This window comes from Triticum urartu, chromosome 7A (assembly GCF_056163025.1).
Source record: "Triticum urartu cultivar PI428250 chromosome 7A, HENAU_Tu73, whole genome shotgun sequence".
In the NCBI taxonomy this organism is placed as follows: Eukaryota; Viridiplantae; Streptophyta; class Magnoliopsida; order Poales; family Poaceae; genus Triticum; species Triticum urartu.
Window position 1 is genome coordinate 399,653,253 of NC_141879.1, and position 14,010 is coordinate 399,667,262.

Consider the following 14,010-nt stretch of genomic DNA (forward strand, 5'->3'; position numbering starts at 1 on the left):
GGTTCTGATTGCTGCCTGCTCCATTCCCGTTTCCATTCTTGGGGCCACTGTGGTTATGCAAACTGCCTCCATTGTGGGTATGTCCTCCATGGTTATGGGTAAATCCTCTAGAGTTTGGGGTGAAACGAGGCTTCTGCTGAGCTCCAGAATTGTACTTTCCTTGTCCATACTTCCTCTTGCGACTCTCAATCTGCTGCTGCTTCCCTTCAATCATAAGAGCCTTGTCTACCAGCTCCTAATAGTTGTTAAATGTTGCCACCATCAACTGCATGCTTATCTCATCATTCATCCCTTCCATAAACTTCTCCTGCTTAGCGGCATCTGTGGCCACATCATCAGGGGCATAACGAGATAGCTTATTAAACTCATCTATGTACTGAGCCACAGTACGATTTCCTTGGCACAAGTTGCGAAACTCACGCTTCTTCATGCTCATAGCTCCAGTTGAGACATGGGATGTGCGGAATGCTTGCTGGAACTGATCCCAAGTGATATTGGCTATAGGGAAAGTGGTTGTGTAGTTCTCCCACCATGAAGCTGCTGGTCCATCCAATTGGTGTGCGGCAAAATGCACCTTCTCAGCATCTGTGCAACCTGCAGTGGTCAACTCCCTTTCAATCTTGCATAGCCAGTCATCAGCAACTATGGGCTAAGTGCTACTAGAAAACACCAGTGGCTGCAACCTCAGAAAACGGGCTAACTTATCAACTGGTGGTGGTGGCGGAGGGCTGTTGTTGTTGTTGTTGTTACCTTGGTTCTGGACTAATATCTGCATCAAGGCATTCTGCTGCTGAATCAACTGGGTGATCTCAGGTGGGAAGACAAATCCAGTGTCACGTCTCGGAGGCATCTAATGGGTTTAGAGGTGAGAGATTAGAATAGAGATGAGGTCTAGTGAGAAAGCACTACCCATATGCACATGAGACAAACACAATCATATCACACCAAATCAATTCAAGCAAGGGCATACAATCGGTCTAGAACTATCGTTACAAAAGTGCTCGGACTACTACTATATACATGGGGGAATACTACTAAACATATGGTGGTCATTCTAGAAATTTTGATCGGTGGAAGACTCCATGATATCCTCTCCAGCTTTGTCTTTATAATCATCATCACTATCGTCGGGGTCGGAGTCTATGTCGTCCATGATGATGTTGTCTTAAGAACGGATTTCCTTGGGTTCGTCGTCTTCTCCTCCTAGCACGGGGTCTCCCATAAAAACTCCAAGCTTCCTTGTCAGGTCGTCATTCTTTTCCATGAGTATCTTCATTTCCTCCTCATATCCATCGCGTGTAGACTTGAGTTTCTCTTCTAGCTCTGTGATTCTAGTCATCACCTTCTTCAAATCTATCATGCTTGCGCACATCTGGTTCTCCTGCCGATGAATGTGTTGGTTTAACTCCTAGATGAATGCTGCAATAGACATGTCCCTCCTGGTGCTGACTATATCCAATTCCTCATCTCGGTGCCCACATATTTTGTAGATAGTATCCTTAAGATCCTTGTGATAAACTTCGCCAATGCGTCCCATGGTGATTTGGGCTGCCACGCCCTTTCCTAGACTCTAGGTGGGTGCATGAAAAGAAAACTCTATGGGCTCTATGACTGGCGTGAATGTCCTTCCTGGAACTTGAACTCGAATCAACCATCGCTCCTCTTCTGGTAAGGTTGCGGTGTAGGTCCCGGTGAAGCTTGGTATTCTAATGTTCAGATACCTAGTGACTTCGCTCAAGTGTCATCCAAAGGGCGTGTCTTCATCCGGTTGTGGAAACTTGTTCCTTGAGTCCGCCATGCTAAAGAGTAGGAAATGGAGAGGAGTCAGAAATGAGTAGAGAAGAGTGACCTATGGCTCATCTTAGTGGTTGTGTACTACATTCAGCGTGTGCTCTGATACCATCTTCTAGCGACCTGACCTAAGACGGTCAAGTCTCTGTGCTTCAGTGTCATCCCTGGATCGGTAATGCTGACACACACAGTACTCAAAGGATTTATAACAGAGTAGCAATCACACACTTATTACATCGAATGTCTCAAAAGAGAACTTATTACAATAAATATGGCTTAAGGCCATCTAGATAAATAGCAGTGGAAGGCTTGGAAGATAAAATGAGTCCATCAACTCCAATGGTATAGCTAAGTGCATGACAATCGACCTAGCGCACCTTACTCCTTGTCTGAAAAGTCTGCAACATGATACGTTGCAGCCCGAAAACGGGTCAGCACATGGAATATGCTGGCAATATAACACAGTAGAGCAATGAACAAATAAATGCTATCACTTCAATGCATATATGGCTGCTGGAGTCTCTAATGCTATATTATTTTTGCGAAAAGCCAATTTTTCCCTACAACAAAGGAATATATTTTATTTAACTATCATGGTGGTTGAAACATCATTGAGAAGGTTCCTACAACTCAATCAAATTAAAGTATTCATTATCAGCCCAACAATTTAATTTAGAGTGATGAGATCAGATCAATAATTCAAGTACCAGATACTCAAGATGTCCATAACCGAGGACACGGCTAACCATGATTAGTTTTTTCACTCTGCAGAGGTTTGCGCACTTTTCCCCACAAGACTCAATCTCCTCCATTGGATTTCTCGCACTACACGGTGTTTGAGAGATGGATGACCGAGACACAGTATTTCAGAAACATTAACTCTAACATTGTGTAGACAGTACCAACCTACATCCCCTACATCTGCTAGCCTACCACTGGAAGAGGTCATGCAACTTACTAAACTATGCTAGAGCCCACAATAGCTTGTGGCTGCACATGGAAGTTTCTACCATGAATAATCTTATGATCCCTTTGAGCCTGGGTGGCGAACCATAGGATGATCACACGGGTACTCCGGAATATCCTAGGACAACACTGGATTCTCCAGGTGCCAGCAACCAATCCACCCAGATGTGTATTTAAGTAGCCACCTTAAGTTAACCATTAATTAACAATATCACATCTGTCATGGATACACTCAAACCCATACCACGTCTACGAGCATAGCATGGCAATATAAGCATAGCATAGAAGTAACTCCCAAGGGTTTGATAATAAAAGGGCAATAGGTTCTACCTCATCAACTACTTCCCAAAATCCACAAGTGGATCACATCCTAATCATGCAGTGTTTGAGGGCTTGCAACTAATGCATAAAATCTGGGTATGAAAAGAGTATGATCAATGTGTTACTTGCCTTGCTGACGATCCGCAAAACCTAGTGACTCGTAGTAGCACGCTTCGCACTCCGGGAATTCTATCGTAAAAAAACAATAACATACATAAGCAATCAAGCAAAGATGCACGGGTAAAGCTCAAATAAGAAGATCTAACCAGAAAGTTCAACTGAAGAACTCCGGTTTGCAAAAAGAATCAAATCAAATGGAGCAACGAAACTCAAACTACGAAAGAAACAAGATCCGTTTATTAATCTGGACTAAAGTCAAATTTGACAGTACCAAAATCTTGTTCCAGTTGGTTAAACAAAAAGAGGGCTTTGAGACGAAGATCTAGGCACTTGTTTCACCTGATTTGGATAAACGAGCGAAAATATAGACTAAAACGAAGACCAGGACAGAAATCGCGATCAAAAATAATCGTGTAAAAACCCTGGAAAATAAAGAGAAACGAACGTTCGCTGTCTACGGCTAACTGACGAATTGCGTTCGTTAAAACGAACGTACGAATGAACGTTTGCCAAACAGCTAAACCGAACTGATTCTAAAAAATGAATCTAGTGTTTTATAAAAAACCGAACGGTTCTACCTTTTAGCTGGAAAAGACCAGCGGCGGCGGATCTGGCGAGTGACGGCTCCGGCGGGGCTTCCGGCGGGGCGGGCGGTGGTGAAGCGGCGCGGCGGTGGTGGAATGGCGCGTCGGCAGCAGAAGGCGGCGGCGGCGCGGCTGCTTCGGCTGCGGGGCAGCGCGGCGATGTGGGGCAAGGGGGCGGTGGCAGTGATATTTAAGAGGGGAGGGGGAGGTGGTGGCGTGGGGGAGGGGGCAAGGCGGCGGGGCGAGGCAGAGTCGGCCACGGCGTGGCGGCGTACGGGCGGCGGACTCCCGCTCGGGGTCGCGGTGACGCAGCGCGTGGGCCGGCTGGGATTTTGGCCCAGTCGGCCCGAATTAACTTTTAAAAAAAAACTGATATCACCGAAATAAAATCATAGAAAATAAAATAAAATAAATAAAAATACCAACACAAATATTCACCGTCTAAATAGAATATTTAGAACAAAGTGAACATTTTCTTGGCCTAAAATGCAATTTTTGGAAAATGCATATTTTCTAATTCAAATAAAATAGCAATAAAATCCAAATAAAATCATTTATTTTATTTTAATATTTTTTCTCCAATATTCCTTTTATTTTTGAGAAGTCATATTGTCTCCTCTCATATATTTTAATATGAAATATTTTCGGAGAGAAAAACAATTAAAACCAAAGTGATCCTTGTTTCGATATTTGATAAATTTTCAAATTTTCAAATATGAGAAACGTGAAATCCCCAACTCTCTCCGTGGGTCCTTGAGTTGCTTAGAATTTCGAGGATCGCGAAACGAACGGAAATAAAATATGATATGCATGAATGACCTATGTATAACATTCCAAATTGAAAATTTGGGATGTTACAATGAGAAGCGGCTCGTCGCGGACATAAGCCCCCGACAAGGTGTCGAAGAACTCTGTCGGTGTCAAAACCGGCGGATCTCGGGTAGTGGGTCCCGAACTGTGCGTCTAGGCCGGATGGTAACAGGAGGCAGGGAACACAATGTTTTACCCAGGTTCGGGCCCTCTTGATGGAGGTAAAACCCTACGTCCTGCTTGATTAATATTGATGATATGGGTAGTACAAGAGTAGATCTACCACGAGATCAAGGAGGCTAAACCCTAGAAGCTAGCCTATGGTATGATTGTTGTATATGGAGTTGATGTCCTACGGACTACCACCCTCCGGTTTATATAAACACCGGATAGGGTTAGGGTTACGCAGAGTCGGTTACAATGGTAGGAGATCTTGAATATCCGCATCGCCAAGCTTGCCTTCCACGCCAAGGAAAGTCCCATCCGGACACGGGACGAAGTCTTCAATCTTGTATCTTCATAGTCCAGGAGTCCGGCTGAAGGTATAGTCCGGCTACCCGAACACCCCCTAATCCAGGACTCCCTCAGTATCCCCCGAACCAGGCTTCAATGACGATGAGTCCGGCGCGCAGATTGTTCGGCATTGCAAGGCGGGTTCTTCTCAAAATCCTGTGTACCTGTAGGAATAATGTACGATTTTTGTAATGTAGCGCTCCTCGACTCCCACGCCCAATAATGGTCGTCTTCCACGTGTCAAACGAATGCGAAAAGCCAGGGCGTTTTTACATCCACGCCCCTAGCCGTATGAACGAGCCGCCTATTTAACGGGATGGGGATTTAGGCCCAAACCACATCTTCTCCTCTCCGCGAGTTATCATCAGAGCGCTTCCAGCAAAGGTCCATTCCAACATGACCAGCTGTCGCAGCTCCTCCCCTCGCCCCTCCGGTCCCAAACCCGAGGACTGGGAGAGTTGCACCATCCCACATAGCGAGTTAGTGTCGCTTCAGGCCAAGGGATTTCTCCCTCAGGCATACATGGTCCCGGTCCGAGCCGGTCTCGCCACCTATAATGGCGGAAAACAAGCGGAGAGCACCCCCAATCCTTCTAAAGGAGAGCGGGTGTGCCTCGTCCCCTATCTAATAAGGGGACTGGGGTTTCCAATTCATCCATTTCTCCGCGGGCTTCTGGAGTTCTACGGCCTCCAGCTGCACAATCTCACGCCCGCCTCCGTATTACATATTGCGGGTTTCATCGCCCTTTGCGAGCTATTTTTAGGCGTTGAGGCTCATTTCGCGCTGTGGAAGAGGTTATTCTGCCTGGTGCCCCGTTCTAGAGAGGGGTCTATATACCAAGTGGACGGAGCCGAAGTATGGCGCATCGCCGGGACCGGATACCTATCCGGAACCCCAAAGAAGGCGTCCGAGGACTGGCCTTCGGAATGGTTTTACATAGATGACGTCCCGCTACCGGACCCTATCCGGGTCGGTCTCCCTGAGTTCAATAGTGCCATATTGAAGAAACGCTTGAGCTGGCGTCCGCGGAGCTCTCAGAAAGAAAGCAACAGAGACGTCCTTTACCTGATGGGCCGGATAAGACTGTTGGCTCATTCCAGACTAACCATGATTGGAGTCATGGCCGCATGCATTATGTGAGGGGTGCAGCCGCTTCAATATAGAGGCCACCCCATATGGGATTTCAACGGGGAGGATGACACCACCCGTTACGGTCGTAAGGGGCCGGCCTCAGCTGCCGCCCTAGTAAGGATCTTATCCTCTTTGTACAAGGGAGAAAAGGAGGAATTCCTCCGCGTCAATACGCAGGCCGGATTTACTATGTACGATCCTCCAAGTTGGGTAAGTGAATAATTGCGCTTGCCCGTCTGTCTTATACTCCCACGGTTAGATATGTAGTCTAACGACTTCAGTGCAGGAACTGCGACAGGAGGTAAAGGATATAAACAGCCGCCCTCCACAGCCCGAGGACCCAGAACGGTCCCTCGATCCGGACTCCGAAGAGGACCCGGACATATCGGTGGAGCTTATCGACGGGGTGTTCCATCAGCTAAGCAAGGACAATACCTTGGTAGCCATCACGGCCGATTACCCAGGGTTAATCCCGGCCTCCCAGGTGACAGAAACCGGAGTCTCATTCCCTTGAGAGAGATTCCACTCTCACGTATTCCGGTGTTTCTGACGACAACCGTGTTTTGCAGGGGAGATTTCTGAGGCAGGAGGCCGAACCTGCGGCGGCTAGCCAACGAGGGGCCGCAGGACCCCGTGGGGCAAAAAGGAATGCAGTCCTGACTGAGATGCTGGCGCAAAGGTATAGCGCACCCTCTGTTTCCCTGGTGTTATTCTGTCAGGGCATATTAACATTTGTGCTATCTTCAGAACGAAGAGACCTCGCCGGACTACATCCGGAGAGGTTGCCAATCGCGCCCCCACCAGCCAGGCTCCAACGTCTGGCCAGGAAGCGGAGGTGAGCACAAGGCGCGCACCGGACGCTCCTCCGATAGAGGATGCGGACAGGCTGTCTGCCACAAATTCTAAAGTGGAGAGTGCCATGAACCACAGGCGTCGCCGGACAGTTCTACGCGACGCTTGTTTCTCCGAAGAGGCTTTAGATGCCTTTAATTCGGCAGATGCGTACCTCCGTGCCTCTCAAAATGGTTTAGCCAGAGCCACGGAGCAATATGTAAAAGACATACGGGTAAGAAAATTTTGGTCAAATATAGATATACCAGTAGCCCCTGAGACTTGAAACAGTTAGAGCAACTGATTTAAGGATCATTTAATAAGCAGGTTCTTACAGAGAAGAGTACCGTACTGTCCCAGGAGCTGGAAAAGTGCAAGGCCCAACTAGAGGCCGCACTAGCCGCAGCAGGGGAGCCCAAAGAGACCCCCTCAGGTAAGATACGCTTCGAAAGATTAGTATTGTGCGGTGTGGGTGCAAATCTGACAAATCATGTTGCAGATGGTGCCGGACTCGATCCAGAAAAGCAACAACTCTTACGCTGGCTAAAGGCCGATGAGAGTACGTTGACAAAGGTGAGGCGAGAGAAGAATGATCTTCAGGATGCCAACACCAGGTTGGATGTCGAAATTAAAGATGTTCGTGGCCAGCTGTCGGACTCCACGAGGGAGAATCAGCGGCTTCGACGCAGCATATTCAGTAAGTGCTTGAACGAACTTTGAAAAAAAAAGAGTTCGGCGAGGAAGTCAACTAATAGAGTAATGTCTATAGGTATGCTCACATGTCATCCTGCAGAGGAGATGCCCGGTTCTACGGGTGACCTTCTTCCCGAACTCATGCAACTGCACGAGTGAATTCGGCAGGCGATGTGAGGTGTTGCCCAAGCCTTATGGCCTGCCCACTCCATGCCCGAGGGCCTTGGAGAGCTTGCGGAGAAGCTGAAGGGAGCTCGGCGGCACTTCCTGTTGTGGAAGATATCGGCCTGCCGACAAGGCGCTAGGGAAGCCTGGGCCATGGTGAAGACCCGTTTTACGATGTCTGACCCAAACCACATGGCCGAGGTCGGACCAGTGGGGCCTGACGGGAAGGAGATCCCTATGAGCTTAGTATACGGCCAAGTAGAGTTGGCCGCGAAGTATTCCCAGCAGGACTGTAAATTAGACAACCTGTTAGATGGTATAGAAGAGGAATACAATCAGTCAGAATGACTATGTAATTTTGAATTGACATGTGTAATGCCTTCTAGCCGGATTGTAGATCGTTTGTCGTTGCCGACCTTTTCGCTTCAACCTCGGGACCTGACGGTCCGGAGTGTGTCCGAATACCATAGCGGTTATATAAGAACCATGGTATGCGTGGAGACCAGGCGTAGGGGCATTAGTGCTTTATCAGACAAGTGCCCAACTAGTTATGTTATATTACATGGTTAGTAAGAAACATCTTCCAGAGAGAATAGTTCCGTTAGGGGTTCCTTTCGCTGGGAGGCATGCCCTAAAGTGCATGTCCGGACTGCGTAAAAAGACGTAGAAAAAGCATCTGGGGGCGCATAAAATGAGTAAAAAGATCATCTTTTATCTCACCGACCGAATATTCCCTTAAGAACGCTAGCTTTCGGCTTCACCCAGTCTGAGGTACACATCCGGCTGACCCGGCAGTAACAATCGTAGAGGTGCTCCCTTTACCGCCTAGCCGAACAGTCGGGAACGTAGGGGTAAGCACAGGAGCCAGGCAACCCAGCTTGGCTAAAACTTAAGTCATATCGATGCATATAATGGTGAAAAAAGGTACATGCGGAAGTTTGACGCATGTGTTGGGCGTGAAGCCCATATAAATAAGATTTTGTTAAAGAAGCCCCCAGGTTTAATGAGCGCGAGTGGCGCGTCCCTAGATGAGCCTTTAAGGGCTATAAAAGAAAAGAGGGGAAGGAGAGAAATGTAAGACAGAAAAATGCAAAAAATGGACAGAGGAAGGAGACGAACACAGAGTCCGGCGCTAGGCATAGAATCTTCGGAGACGGGTGGCGTTCCACGGGTTCGGCTCGAGTCGGTTATCCGACGCATCTCGCAGGCGGTACGCCCCGCCAGTCAGGACTTGGTCGATTATGAATGGACCTTCCCACTTGGGCTTCAGTTTGTCCTTTTTCTTATCCGGCAGGCGTAGAACTAGTTCGCCAACATTGTAATTTTTGGCCCGTACTTCTCTGCTTTGATATCTTCGGGCCTGCTATTGATAAAATGCGGAACGGGCTTTTGCCACGTCACGCTCCTCCTCCAGGGCGTCCAAGTTGTCCTGCCGATCGATCTCGGCTTCTCTTTCTTCGTACATGCGCACTCTAGGTGAGTCATGAATTATGTCGCAGGGCAGAACTGCCTCTGCGCCGTACACCATAAAAAATGGTGTGTATCCGGTGGTGCGATTTGGCGTGGTCCGCAGCCCGCATAGCACGGAGTCGAGCTCCTCTACCCAGTGCGTGTTAGATTCCTTGAGGGACCGCACCAGTCTGGGTTTAATGCCGCTCATGATAAGACCATTTGCACGTTCGACCTGGCCGTTGGTTTGTGGGTGATAGACGGAAGCATAATCGATCTTGATGCCCATGTTTTTGCACCAGAGTTTTACCTCGTCGGCGTAAAGTTTGTACCGTTATCGGTTATGATGCTGTGGGGGACGCCATAACGGTGTACAACCCCGGATATGAAGTCTATCACAGGTCCGGATTTGGCCATTTTAACAGGCTTGGCTTCTATCCATTTGGTGAATTTATCCACCATGACCAGTAAGTATTTTTCCTATCGGTCCCACCTTTAAGGGGTCCGACCATGTCAAGCCCCCAGACCGCAAAAGGCCAGGTGATGGGTATAGTTTGGAGTGCGGTGGGTGGCATATGGCTTTGGTTGGCAAAAAGTTGGCAACCAGCGCATCGTTGGACTAGGTCCTGAGCGTCTGCCCGGGCCGTCGGCCAATAGAAGCCTGTACGGAAAGCCTTGCTAACAAGGGACCGAGGAGCGGCGTGGTGACCACCGAGTCCGGCATGAATTTCAGCCAGAAGGTTCCGCCCTTCCCCTTCGGAGATGCACCTTTGAAGGACTCCGGTAGTGCGTTTCTTATAAAGCTCTCCCTCATGGACTCTATAGGCTTTAGATCGCCGCACTATGCAGCGGGCCTCGTTTTGGTCCTCCGGGAGTTTCTGCCTAGTAAGGTAGGCTAGGAATGGTTCTGTCCACGGGGCGATGACCGCCATTATTACGTGGGCCGAAGGTGTAATTTCATTGGTAGAGCCTCCAATTGTGTCAGATTGTTCGACGTCGAGTGGTGCGGCTGGGTCCGAGCTGTTATTTGTGGGTTCCCCCTCCCATGCTATGGATGGGTTGAACAATCTTTCCAAAAAGATGTTGGGGGGGGGGGACTGCATCGCGTTTTGCTCCGATGCGTGCCAGGACGTCCGCTGCTTGATTGTTTTCTCGGGCTATATGGTGAAACTCCGGCCCTATGAACCGAGCTGACATTTTTAGGACGGCGTTGTGGTAAGCTGCCATTTTTGGGTCCTTGGCGTCGAAGTCTCCATTTATTTGGGATATCGCGAGGTTTGAATCCCCGCGTACCTCTAGGCGCTGGATACCCATGGATACTGCTATCCGGAGACCATGTAGGAGGGCCTCATATTCGGCTGCATTGTTGGAATCCATGTACATGATTTGGAGCACATATTGGACTGTGTCTCCTATGGGGGATGTCAGGACGACACCAGCCCCTACTCCGGCCAACAGTTTGGAGGCGTCGAAATGCATAATCCAGTTTGAATATGTGCCATACTCTTTAGGGAGCTCGGCCTCCGTCCATTCTGCGACGAAGTCGGCCAAAACTTGCGATTTAATAGCTCGCCGTGGCTTATAGGTTATATCGAACAGGAGAAGCTCGATGGCCCATTTTGCAATCCGGCCCGTTGCGTCGCGGTTGTTGATAATATCGTTGAGTGGTACTTCCGAGGCTACTGTTATGGAACACTCTTGAAAGTAGTGTCGTAGCTTCCGGGATGCCATGAATACCACGTATGCAATCTTTTGATAATACGGGTACCGTGATTTGCATGGAGTGAGGACAGTGGATACGTAGTAGACCGGCCTTTGAAGGCGGAATTTGTGTCCATCCATTTCCCGCACGACAACGAGCACTGTGCTGACCACTTGATGTGTTGCTGCAATGTACAATAACATTGGTTAGCCAGTGTCCGGCGCGGCCAGGACTGGGTTTGTTGCCAATATGGCTTTTATTTCATCAAGTCCGGCCGTGGCGGCCTCCATCCACTCGAAGTGTTCGGTGCGCCGAAGGAGGCGATAGAGGGGTAGTGCCTTTTCTCCCAAGCGGGAGATGAAGTGGCTTAAAGCTGCCACGCATCCGGTTAATTTTTGTATTTGTTTGAGGTCCTTTGGGATATCCAATTGTGACAAAGCTTGGATCTTGGCTGGATTTTCTTCAATTCCTCTACCGGATACAATGAAGCCCAAGAGCTTTCCGGCTGGAACGCCGAAGACGCATTTTTCCAGGTTGAGCTTGATGTCATATTTTCGGAGGTTATCGAATGTAAGCCTCAAGTCGTCTACTAGAGATTCGACATGTCTTGATTTGACGACCACATCATCAACATACGCCTCCACTGTTTTGCCGGTCTGATTTGCCAGACATGTCTGGATCATGCGCTGATATGTTGCGCCGGCGTTTTTCAGCCCGAAGGGCATTGTGTTGAAGCAGAATGGGCCGTATGGTGTGATGAATGCTGTTGCGGCTTGGTCTGATTCTGTCATCTTGATTTGATGGTATCCGGAGTATGCGTCGAGGAAACACAACGAGTCGTGTCCTGCGGTGGCATCAATAATTTGATCGATATGGGGGAGGGGGAAGGGATCCTTTGGGCAAGCCTTGTTGAGGTCTTTAAAATCGACACACAGGCGCCAGGATTTGTCCTTCTTTGGTACCATCACCAAGTTTGCTAGCCAGTCCGGATGTTTTATGTCTCTAATGAATCCGGCCTCCAATAGCTTGGCTAGCTCCTCTCCCATAGCCTGTCTCTTGGGTTCGGAAAAACGCTGAAGGGCTTGTTTGACAGGTTTGAATCCTTTTAGGATATTTAAGCTGTGTTCGGCCAGCCTGCGTGGGATCCCTGGCATGTCTGAAGGGTGCCAGGCGAAAATGTCCCAGTTCTCTCGTAGGAACTCTCGCAGTGCGGCGTCTACATCAGGGTTCAGTCGTGCCCCGATGGAAGCTGTTTTATTGGGGTCCGTTGGATGGACCTGGAATTTGACTATTTCGTCAGCTGGCTTGAAGGATGTGGATTTGGATCTCTTATCGAATATCACATCATCCCTGTCAACCGTGGAGCGCAGCGCAGTCAGTTCCTCGGCCGCTAAGGCTTCGGATAGTGCCTCAAGGGCTAATGCGGCCGTCTTGTTTTCGGCGTGGAGTGCTACGTCCAGATCACTAGCTAGAGTGATAATTCCGTTTGGACCGGGCATCTTAAGCTTCATGTACCCGTAATGGGGTATTGCTTGGAAGATTGAGAATGCTTCCCGTCCCAGTAAAGCGTGATATCCGCTTTTGAACGGGGCCATCTGAAACGTGACTTCTTCGGACCTGTAATTATCCGGCGTGCCGAACACCACATCTAGTGTGATTTTTCCTGTGCAGCGCGCTTCCCGACTGGGGATTATTCCTCTAAAGGTTGTGCTGCTTCGCTCGATGCGGTTCCAGTCAATTTCCATTTTTTGAAGGGTTTCCTCATAAATGAGGTTCAGTCCGCTGCCTCCATCCATGAGCACCTTGGTGAGGCGAAAGCCGTCCACTATGGGACTGAGGACCAATACGGCTAGTGCTCGGGCTGTTCGGAATCTAGGTTCATCACTTGCGTTGAAGGTAATAGCAGTGTCGCTCCATGGATTTGTTGTTGCAACTTGATAGACTTCGGAGAGGCTGCGGAGTGTTCTTTTTCGCATACTGTTTGGTGCGAAAGTCTCGAAGACTGTGAGAACGGTACTAGTGTCCTTGGGCTGGCTTTCTGCGGCCTCCAGAATTAAGAGGTCCTCGCCAATTTTGGCCACCTGCCGGAGTATCCAACATGCTCTAAGGCTGTGAGTTGGTGTGGCGTCCTCTGTACTGTGGATTCTACAAGGTCCATCAAGCCACCTTTCCAGTACGGTTCCATGCCCTGTAGAGGGTTTTGGCTTTTTGGTGTTTATCCCAGGTGTCCTATGATGATGCACCCTCTTAGTTCGGACGGGATTACTATTCAAGGCCGGATTATCCCAAAATTTTATTTCGGTTTTCCAGGCGCTTTCCATCGCACAGTATTTTTGTACTATGGACGCCAGGACAGCGAAGCGTGTAATATCACGACGACTTACGGCGTTAAGGATTCCCTCGTCCATGCAATTACTGCAGAAAATTGAGATTGCGTCTCCCTCGCGGCAATCCTTTATCCTGTTCATAACCAGGAGGAATCTGGCCCAGTAATGATGTACTGTTTCCTTGGGCCTCTGCCTGATTTGGGAGAGATCACTTATGTTCGGGTGTGCGGGTGTCGTTGAATCTGAAACCTCACCCAATCCAAGATTCGGAGGCCGAAGAGTTTCCGAACTCTGAAGTTCGGATTCTTGGATGTTGTCCAACGAATCTAGCCCGTTGCCTCATCCTAAGCTCAGGTCTTGAGTTATATCCTCCTCTCCGCGGGTATCCGGCTTGGAGGAGTCGGGAATTCGGACATAGCTTGTCCTTAAAATAGATGAAGGGTCGCCGCACTGCGCCTCTACCACGGCAACGTGGTGGCTGACTTGGGGAGAGTTAATTTCTCTTAGATCGGGTTTAAGCCCAACCTGGTCGTAATCCGTAGCGACCCCCAGGGCGGCGATGCGATGCAAGAGCTCGTTTACGGAAGAGAGCTCCATTGGATCTAGC